We start from the raw sequence: 11,490 nt of genomic DNA, 5'->3' as shown, positions 1-11,490 counted from the left end.
TTCAAGATTTTTAGGCTATTAGTTGAGATCCCTTGAGATTTCCCACAAAATTTTCTACTAGTGGGTGAAGAACCATAGATAAATGAAACAGGACCAAGCTCGAAAATAGGTATACGAAACATGACGAAGATGGAAAATAATATTATATGTATAAAATATTCGTCTATTATTGTTAAGTCAATCTTAACTCCTTTTCAAGGTTTTTTCTTTCTTCAAATCTATAAATCATCATGTGTCTCATATAACATGTTTTGATTCATTGGATATCGTGGAATCATCCTATGAATATATATATATATATATATTACTTCATCAAAGTAGTTTACCGTTTTTTTATTTTTCATATATTAAGATGTTAGATCTCTCTTTTAGGACTTATGTTTAAACATTTTTTTGAAACTAATCTTCTCCTATGAGGGGTAATCTCTTTTCCTGTGCAGGTGTATCCAAGATAATCATTTGTGGTATACAGTGGTGGATTCTTCCGAATGGTCTCTTCTGAAATAAGAACAGTGGTGTGGAAAGCAGTGGTGCAAGTCATCCTCTTTGTGATGACTCATAATAGTAATATAGTATCTCCTTATATCCTCTTAGACATTAGTAGAAGCCAATATGTTGATCTTCCTGTTGATCATAAATCTCATCCAAGATCCAGTTTCTTCCAAAATTTTCAATTCCTCCTAAAATCCAATTTTCAAAAGTCAGTCAAAGCAAAGACTTCCCGTATTTTGTGTCAATCAGTTACGTAAAATGCATGTGTTTCCTTACTTAGATCCCCACAAAAATAACATGCATAATTTGTGGTATCCCCTAAACTCTTTAGGAAAATTTCGCTACGTCATAAAAGAAGATTATTTCATTGTTCACCAGGATAACAATATATCTTTCTTCTCAATATTTTAAGGAGATATTCATTATGATAGCATAAATTTCTATCTCTCTCTGAATATTTTTTGGAGAATTATATATATTCATCATCCAACTAAGGAAAAAATCAAAACCAATTCTAGTCTCATAAGAACTATTCCTTAGATCTAAAGATTCAAAAACACAAAACAATGGCTACTAGTTCAAACAGTCGTGCATACAGAATTAACCTTCTGTGAAGACAACTAAGGAATGCATCCTTGGAGATACCAAAAGAGTGAACAAGTGATGTAGGTTCCTCTTCCACTATCACTGCAGCTACGGAAGAATAGTCTCATGCAATCTTATGTACAAATATAAGATTCCGATGAGGGTAATCAGAGAAGAAATTAACTAACTGCGGAGAAAGTACAGAAACAAGGAGATACGTATCATGGGTCATAACCTTATGTTGGTAAGGTTAAATAATGAAGCAGAACAATATTTAGTTATAAGAGATGGTCCTTGGATAATTTGAGAATCTTTATTCGCAATCAAAAAGTTTGTAGCTGGAATATCTGCTGAAGACTATGACTTTACGCATCAAGTATTCACTGTTCAATTGAATTACTTCAAACTTGAACATCTGGATGTCAAATTTATTGACGAAGCTATTGGTTTTATGAGAAATAGAAAATGGATCTCAAAAAACCATTACATCGTGGTGGCTGGTGGAAAACTTTAGGAGAGGAGGATGTATGGATTCGTTATCATTGGGAACTACAACTCAAGAAAATATGGGATAAATGTTGGTTATTTATCACCAAAATCAAAAGTGCATGGAATGGAATTAGTTATTGTTAGAGCATAGCTCGGTTGAACCCACCAAGCGTTGGTATGTCAAGTTTGCTTGTTATATTTTAGTGAACCAAAACTCATTTAAAGAGTCACTTGATTATTTACAACAGTCAACTTCGTATAGGTTAGCTATAAAGTTATTAGGATATGAGACATACAAGTATTACTCGAAGACATGAATAATGTGAAGAAGTAAATATATACAACGACGACATCATCCTTCCTCTTGAGGTTATTAATATTTTGACTTGAATTGTTTTCCTAACGTATATTTCAAGTCGTGCATATTGAAAAAATAACTGCGAAGCTGTGAATGATTACACTCTAGTTAGACATAGTATTAAGGAATACAATATGAAGTGAAACGCTTATCTTTTGAACTTCGTATATAAGACATCGACATAATCGTATGAATACTATTGTGATTATGTGTATGGGTATAGGTGAAGATTTCGTCCTAGGAAACAATGTTTTACATTCGTTCAAAGGAAGTAAATTTATAAACTTGTTTTGTGAATCAAAAGGGAAATCGCTAGGCTTATTGGTATTGTTATTCAGTGCAAATCCATTGGATTACCAATATGTGTGTTTAGTATATATAACTGTTGTATCTTGATGCCTGACTTATGTATCGGTATGACTTTTATTAGTGAAACCGATCTTAAGTAATCACCTGAGATGGTATGATCGATATTTGTAATTGGTGTGATCAACTCTAGTCATTGGGCAACCGATCCTAAAACTTGGTTGAGACTAATCACAAGATGGTAATCGATCCTTGTAGTAAGTTAACAAATTTTTAGTAATTGGTGTAACCGACCCTATAACTTGTGCAACCGATCACAAGTAAGTACCATAAATAAGTGGTAACCGATCCTGGTACTTAGTTAGCCATTTTATGGAAACTAGTGTGACCGATCCTAGTAGCCACTTGGAGGTAGAACCGAAACCTTTTTTTGGTAGAACCGTGAAACCCATGTTTGGTGATTGAATGTTTTTGGAATACAGATGAACCAATTCTTAACTCGTTTGGAAGTGTGGCAAATCGGTTCCAAGATTCTAAATATGAAAGAGAATTTACAAAGTTAAGATGTCGACATACTTTGAACACGTGAAATAATTCTTAGATTTTATTGTTCAAATATATTCTTTTATATGCTTTTAATTTCCATCAATTTCCTGGTGCTGGTGTGCCGGTTGGGAGTGAGGGTATTTTACATGCTGTAAATGGGTTGTTGGAGTTGAAAGGTCACTCAGATAAAATGTCAATGTTGGTTATTGACTTCTCTAATGCGTTCAACATGGTGTGCATATCTCATCTCATCAAAGAGGTTCGTCTTCAGTGTCCAGGTATTTCTCTCTGGATTGAATTTTGTTATGCCAAGCCGACTAGACTTTATTATGATGAATATATTTTGTCTTCTGCACTCGGTGTTCAACAAGGAGACCCTCTCGGTCCCCTATTATTTGCTCTTACACTTCATCCCCTTGTGAAGTCTATTGCTTCTCGTTATACACTTGATTTGCATGCTTGGCACCTTGATGATGGTACAATTATTGGAGACACGCTTGAGGTGGCCAAGGCTTTGAGCATAATAGAGTCTGAAGGGCCGAGTAGGGGTCTACACCTTAATATTAAGAAGACCGAGGTCTTTTGGATCTCAGTTGATCCTAGAAGCTTAGATGAAGGTGTTTTCCCTATTGATATTGGTAGACCCAGTAATGGTGTCAAACTTTTTTTTTTTTTTTTTGGGGGGGGGGGGGGGGTCTGGACTTGAATTTTATGAGTGACATGGTACTGAGTAGGGTGAACAAGACTATTCAACTTATAAACTCTATCAAAAAGCTCAAGGATCCTCAAAGTGAGATGTTGTTGCTTCGCAATTGCGCTGGTGTGTCTAGATTATATTTTGCGATGCGTACTACCAATCCCACAGCTCTACAACAAGCTTCTGATCTATACGACGACCATTTACTCATGTATTTAAGACTCTTAATTACGGGTGATGGAGATGGTTTTGGGCCCTTGAAGCAGAGATTGGCTACCTTGCCTATCAAGGATGGTGGGATTGGTATTTACACTATGGAAGACACTCTTACTTATTGTTACCTTGCCTCTCAGAGTCAGACTACCTCGGTGCGTAAAACGATACTTGGTAGATTATTATTTACAGATAATGGCTCTGCGTATCAACTTTCTCTTTAGAACTTCACTCAGTTATGTGGTTTGCCTTCTACTTATTGTGTCGATAATACTGCACCCCCTTCCATGCACTCCTTGGCTGTCTCTTATTTTGATGCAGTTAAAAAGCAAATCCCTGTCCAATTTTCGTTGTCTGCAAGAGACTATATTTTTTGGAAATGTAACCGGGTTAAGCATGCACAAGACTATCTTTTATCTGTCCCCATTAGTCGATTAGATCAATGCCTTGGGACTAGACAGTTCAGAGCGGTTGTTTGCTATCAGCTTGGTATTCCCTTGTTTGGTGAGGATAGTTTATGGTCTAGTTGCAATAAGCCCATGGATATATTCTAGCAAGTTTCGTCATGATCTTGCTCGTGATGTAATTGTGGATATTTTCTACAAAGCTAGAGTTCCTGTGCATAAAGAAGTTGATTTGGGACTTTTGTCAGATGCTAACAAGGACTTACGCCCAGCGGATATCCTTGTCCTTAACTGGGAAAATGGACAAGATGTGTGTATGGACGTCACTGGAGTTTCTCCATTTACTGGGGAGGGGGTCCATACATTCATTCCAGGTCAAGCCATCGCGAAAGCTACTGCGTGTAAACGTACTAAATATTTGGAAGTATGTGCTTCACACGGGTATGGTTTGGGTATTCTAGCTTTCACCACCTTGGGAGAGCTTGGTGATGATACTATTTGTTTTTTTAAACGTTTGAAGAATTTTTTAGTTAGCAATGATGCTGGTAGTGGTTTTGGTAGTTTTATTTTTCATAGATTAGGAGTTGCTATTCAAAAAGGAGCTGGTGCCCATCTTGTTGCTCGGTTACCAACTAAAGCATTGTACAATTCATAATTGATATGTATATTTTCTTTAAATAATTGCATATCTTTAGAAAATAATAATTAGTAATGTGCATTTACTAATTGGAAATTTTCTACTAAGATTTCGGTCATTAATTGGACAGAGCATTTCCAGGAATTTATGAAAACCGATTTTGTGTTTATTGCATATGTTTGAGAATATTCGGTTTTGGAAATTCCTTGGTGTCCAAACTTCCTTGGTCTATAAATATTGAGGTTTGCATTTCGAGCAAACTAATCCTCATAGCCAGAAAAACTACCTAGTTGTGTTGTTACTGGTGGAGCCTTCTATTCGGACAGGAAAGTACCTAACTAGGCGAAATCTCTTACGACCGCTCGTTTTAAAGACTTCTTTGGGATTGAGAATCTCTACGAGTACCGTTGGTGGGAAACTAGATAATTGTTGTTTATTATTAGTTTTCGATTGATTTGATTGACTAACGGCTGTTGAACTTTGATTGCACCTAGTTTTTTTATGCTTGAGAATATTCTCTTCTAATATAAGATTCACTCAAACTAGATCGAAGTTTCGACGGGGATCTTTAAAACTGTTTGTAGATCTAAAGACGTCTTGTGATAATCCGTTGTTAACAGACTCCGTTCTGTGTGTGATTGATCACAAGAGATTCAAGTTGTTTGTGTGCAGATGTTTACTGAAGATCTAAGAAAATTTGAAGACAAAGAAGATTTCTTATTTGAGTTCATAATCTTTGGTGCACACAAAACTTGATCGGTTGGGGATCCAACTATAATCGGTTTATCTTTGTGATAACCTTGATTGATTAGTTGAGTAGATTGGCATCAATACAATTCTTTGTGATTCAAAGTATTGATTGCATAGTCTCTAAACAATTACTTTGGTAGTTGTTGATTGATTGATCTAAGAACCCGACAAAGGGGTGTATTGGGATAAACAGAAGATCCTTTTGTCAAACTCACATCACGTTGTTTGAAAAGAGTTGTTACCGACAGATTTTTTGTTCCTTTACTGTTTGGAATACGAATCAAAGGAATTGTTCCAAGTGCGTGACTTATTGCAAGTTGGAGGCGCAGGGATACAGACGGAACTAGGTGAACTATAGATTTAGTTGTTTGGTCTCAACTATATGAAGTTGGTTTAGATTTTTTATAGAGGCTTAATCCTGAGAGTATTCAATTCTGGAAAAGGTCCCGGGATTTTTCTGCATTTGCGGTTTCCTCGTTAACAAAATCTTGACGTGTCTTTTACTTTTCTATTTCGTAATTATAATTTTTTTTATTATAATTAGAAGTAAAATATACAAACGTTAGTTCCTATTTACTTGATAGCAAACCTATTGTGTTTGGTTAAGTCTGAACCTATTATGAAGTAAATATACTTCGTTGTTGTATTGTCTCGATCTCGTATCCATATACGATCACACGAAGTGTGAACCGATTAGTTGTATTGCCTTGACTCAGTCCATTGACAATCACTTTCGGATAAAGGACTTATAGGTGGAAAAGTTTTAGATTGAGGTATATTTGGGTACCCACGTCTTTTCATTTATTATATCTGGATAGCCTAACAACAACTGAATATGAGGAAATATTACAAAATGTAAGAGATGTTTATGAAACCAATGACGAAAGAACTATGTCTGCTTCAATGGCTGAAGAGTTAGCTGAAGCTGAAGCAAATGACCAACGTAGACAAAATAAGAGAATGAGAAACTCTACCCTTAATCAAGAACCTTAAATGAACCAACACAACATCCATGTCAACCCACCGAATATTTTATGAATTGAAGCAACTAATGGTATAAACAATACCGCATCTCAAGAGATGATTTATAACAATTCATAGGCAATGATTTATAACAAATGGTTATCAAGGAGAAATAGCTCAGGTATCTATCACTGTCTTACTTTTAAGTGCTTTTAATATTCATTTATCTTGGTTTTCTTTTAGTTTTCTTTTACATTAAAAATAAAAATAATCGCATGGAACTGCAATGGTTTTGCAAATAAAAATATTAGAAATTATATCTCTGATTTAAATATAATGCTTAGTCGTGACATAATATTTTTGCAAGAAACAAAAATTTGTAGAGATAAAATGCTCAGGTTCATAAGACCTTTAAACTTTCCAAAAAAATTTTACGTTCTTTTTATAGGGAGATCAACTGGAATTTGTCTTATGTGGAAAGATGGATGTGATCTAGATATCATATACCATGATTGAAACATGATACACTGCTTAGTTCATAGTGACCCTTCTAAACCAAGATGGTTACTGTCTTGTGTTTATGGTTCCCCATATCCACAGGAAAGAATGAAAAATGGAACTTTATAAGAGATGTATGCTTGACTTACGATATTACTGGCCCATGGATTCTTATTGGTGACTTAAATATCATCTAACATGAAGATGAAAGAGTTAATAATAGTGGATCTTCTTCTTTTTCTTATAAAGCTAGCAAAATCATTAATGAGGCTGGTTTAAGTGACTTTGGTTACCATGGAAATCCATTCACATGGACAAATAATAAACATGGTACAAGGAAAATAAAATCGAGGCTATATAGAGCTTTAATGAACTATGATTGGTTATTAAATTTTCCTGATTCTTGTCTGAATCACTTGCCTTTCTTATCTTGTGATCATTGTCCTATACTATTAGATTTGTTTCCTAACAATGTTTGTAGTGCAAATAACTGGAAGTTTTACGAATGTTGGTTAAGAGATGCTAGCTGTAAACTTGAAATACAATCTTCTTGGTCCAAACATCATAGAGGATCAGCAGGCTATGTTCTTGATAAAAAGTTGGCATAAACTATAAGAGATCTTTCACTCTGGAACAGAAGCAACTTCGGAAATATACATGAAAAACTCAAAGAACTCCAACAACAGTTAAGTGAGCTTCAAAAACCTGGCTCATGTGGCTCGGACAATAGTAAATTTGTGCAAGAAATAGAAAAGGAAATTGAAGAGCGGCATCAGCGTTGAGAGGTTTTCTATAAACATAAATCTAGAGACATTTTCTTCCATGAAGTAGATCAAAATACAAAGCATTTTCATCTCCAAGAAAATCGGAGAAGGTCGAGAAATAAAGTTGAAACTTTAAAGATGTAAGATGGAACTTGGTGCAGTGGAAAAGATCAACTTGAATCCTTGTTAGTTGACCACTTTAAGGAGATAATAACTGCATCCAATCTAGATTCAGATGGGGAACTGCTAACTCTCGTGCCACCTTGTATTATTGAAGAAGATAATGATTTTCTCACAAGAATGCCTAATAAGGATGAAATTTACATACTCTGAAGCAGATGCAACCTTGGAAAGAACCGGAACCAGATGGTTTCCACCGGGTTTCTTTCAAGCGAATTGGAGCACAATAAATGATGATGTCATTAATATGATACAATTTTTTTCTGTACTGGAAGATTTCTTTAAAAGATGAATAGAACAAACCTCTGCATTATACCTAAATGCAAGCTACCTCAAACTTGTAGAGATTATCGACCAATAGCTTTATGTAATTCAACATATAAGCTCATTAGAGAAGATTTTGGAAAATGGACTAAAGCGGCATCTAGATAAAATTATTTCCCCCATGCAAGCACCATATGTGTCTGGAGGAAATATTGGAGATAACATCACATTAGCTCATTAGATTATTTACTGCATGAAGAGAAAGAAAACAAAGAAGGGTTATATGGAACTTAAACTCGACATGTCCAAAGCCTTTGATCGTGTGAGTGGTCCTTTCTTGACAAAGTTATGAAACAACTGAGTTTTAATAGTAAATGGTGTGGTTTCATTCAGGAATGTGTGAGTACTACGGAAATTCAAATTCTTCTAAATAACTCCCCGGGAAAAGCTTTAAATCTAACAAGAGGAATACGGTAAGGCGATCCCATATCGCCATAATTATTCTTACTCACCATGGAAGTTTTCACTCGTGCTTTGGCCAAAGCTGAAATGGATGATAAGATTCAAGGCATTAAGATATCAAGAAAATCCCCTCAAGTCACTCATTTGCTTTTCGCAGATGATTGTCTTGTTTTTGCCAAGGCTGACATCCACAATGTAACAAATTTACTTCAGGTTGGCAACATGTCAGGACATCAAATTAATTTTCATAAATCTGCTGTCTTTTTCTCGAAACAAATGCATCCAAGGAAATGCGAAATCCTGCTAAGAAGTTTGAAGACGAAGGAAATGAGTCTAGAAGAGAAGTACTTGGGAATCCCATTATTCCTTAATAAGAAAAAAAACTACTTCTTTTTCTAGTTTAGTTGTCAACACAAAAGCAGACTAACCAGATGGAGAGGGAAGTTCATTAATCAGTCAGGAAGATCAATTCTTGTGAAGAATGTTCTCAATGCCGTGCCATCAGATCACATGGGGATTTTCAAAGTACCATATGCTACTATAAAAAATTGGATAGTATACAAAGGAATTTTTAGTGGGGGAAACATGATTCAAAAGGTTTATTTCACACTGGCTGGCCAACCATTAACAAACATAAACAAAATTGAGGAATGGGTTTTAGAAACTTAAAATGCTTCAACAGAGCTCTTCTGACCAAAGATGCTAGGAGATTACTAAAGAATGAAGATAAGTTGTGGGTTAAAGCCTTAAAAGAAAATTATTTTCCAACTACATCAGGACTGCATGCAAGGAAAAAAAAGAATTCAACTTGGGCCCAGGAAAGCATTCAAGGGAGTATGCAGTTCATTTTCAAGTATAGTCTCTGAATAGTTGGTAATGGAAGTATAATATCCATTTAGTCTGACAATTGGATTCGAGGCATACAAGCACCTCCTATCCCAGCCGTGGAGATGGAAGTTGCAAATACTTACAATAAAGTGGCGGATATAATTGATCATGATACTAAGACATGTAATGTGACAGTGAGTCAAGAATTATTTAACCAGTATGATACATTAAAGATCTTTCAAATGAGGATACCACATAAAGGGGAAGATTAGCTTATTTGGACACTGATAAGGAATGGTGACTTTACTGTAAAGTCAGCTTATAAAAAACTGGTTGAGTTGAAAAGTCGAAACACTGTTATAGGTGAAGCGGCTGCAAGAATCTGGAAGTGCATAAGGAATGTCCCAACGTTACCAAGAATAAAATATTTGTTGTGGAAGTGTATGGTAGACATTGTACCTTTTAATGAAAGAATGCAAGAGTACTGAGTTATGGGGGTGAGCAGTGCAAAGTTTGCAGGCAAGGAATTAAAACTACAAAACATATATTGTGGGAGTGCTCTTTTGCAAGAGCCATTTGGTCTACAACTCCATGAGATAGGAGAAGCATGCATACTACTGATTCTACAGTTCAGGAATGGATTCAAAGTTGATTTTCTAATGAATTAATTGATCTGATTGAGAACTGGACAGTGATTATGAAAAATACATCTTGGGAGATTTGGAAAGCAAGATGCTGATGTGTCTTTGAGGATATCAAACCAAACCCAGTGGAAGTAATCAGATTAATTCAGCCGTTGAATGCATCTACATGAAACAAACGCTGAAACAACATCAAACTAGTCAGAATAGGGTGCATGATTCTACGATTAACTGGAAACCACCACAATCTCCAGATACCTCTTTTTGTTGCGATGCATGTTTTAAGATTATTAATCATGTTGCTTGCTCAAGATGGGGACTAATCTATCGTTTTTTTGCATGAGAATTCATTCAAGCAAGATATAATCATGCCAATGGACTCTTGAGTACTGGAGCGGCATAATGCAGAGGGCTTCTACAGTCTATGAAGTGTGCAGAATATTTAAAGGTACAGTTTGCAAGTTTCGAAATGGATGTAGACTTGGTAATCAAGGCAGTTAATGGAGAACTTCATCATGTTGCATATGAGAATCATACTATGATACAAGACATTAAAACTAAGATGGAAACATCCTTTTTGGATATGAAAATGTATCAGTAGGAAAATAAACAATCCAACAGATAGGTTGGCTAAGCATGCTAGAGTTCATAACATTTCTCAAACTTGGTATGAATATCCTCCAAGTTTTGTTGGAAATGCAATATTGGAGGATATGAATCTTTTTGTTCCAGTTTTGTTAAAGCATAGATCATTTGAACCCACCAAGCGTTAGTATGTCAAGTTTGGTTGTCATATTTTAGTAAATCAAAACTCATGTTAAGAGTCGCTTGATTATGTACTAGAGTCAACTTCGCATAGGTTAGCTTGAAAGTATTAGGATATGATACATTACAAGTATTGCGAAGACTTGAAGATGTGAAGAAGCAAGGATCTACAACGACAACAATCATCCTTCCACTTGAGGTTAGTGATATTTGAGTTGAACTTTTTCATACCTAACGTATCTTTCAAGTCGTGCATATTGAAAACAAAACTGCGAAGCATGTTTGAACTCTAGATAGACATAGTATTAAGGAATACAATGCGAGGTTTATTGCTTAACCATTAAACTTTGTAGATAAGACATCGCCATAATCATTTGAATGCTATTGTGATTATGTATGGGTATGAGGTGAGGATTTCATCCTAGGGAACAATGTTTACATGCGTTCTAAGGAAGTAAATTCATGAACTTGGTTTGTGAATCGAAAAGGAAATCGCCAGGTGTTATTGGTTTTGTTATCCATTGCTTATCTTATGAACAACCAATATGTGTGATTAGTAGAACCTCTCATGACTTGTTGTGTTCTTGGTAAAACTATTCACAAAGGCCTGACTTATGTATTGGTATGACTTTTATTAGTGAAACCGAT

Source organism: Papaver somniferum, chromosome 1 (assembly GCF_003573695.1).
Source record: "Papaver somniferum cultivar HN1 chromosome 1, ASM357369v1, whole genome shotgun sequence".
Classification (NCBI taxonomy): Eukaryota; Viridiplantae; Streptophyta; class Magnoliopsida; order Ranunculales; family Papaveraceae; genus Papaver; species Papaver somniferum.
Note: the sequence above shows the minus strand (reverse complement) of the source record.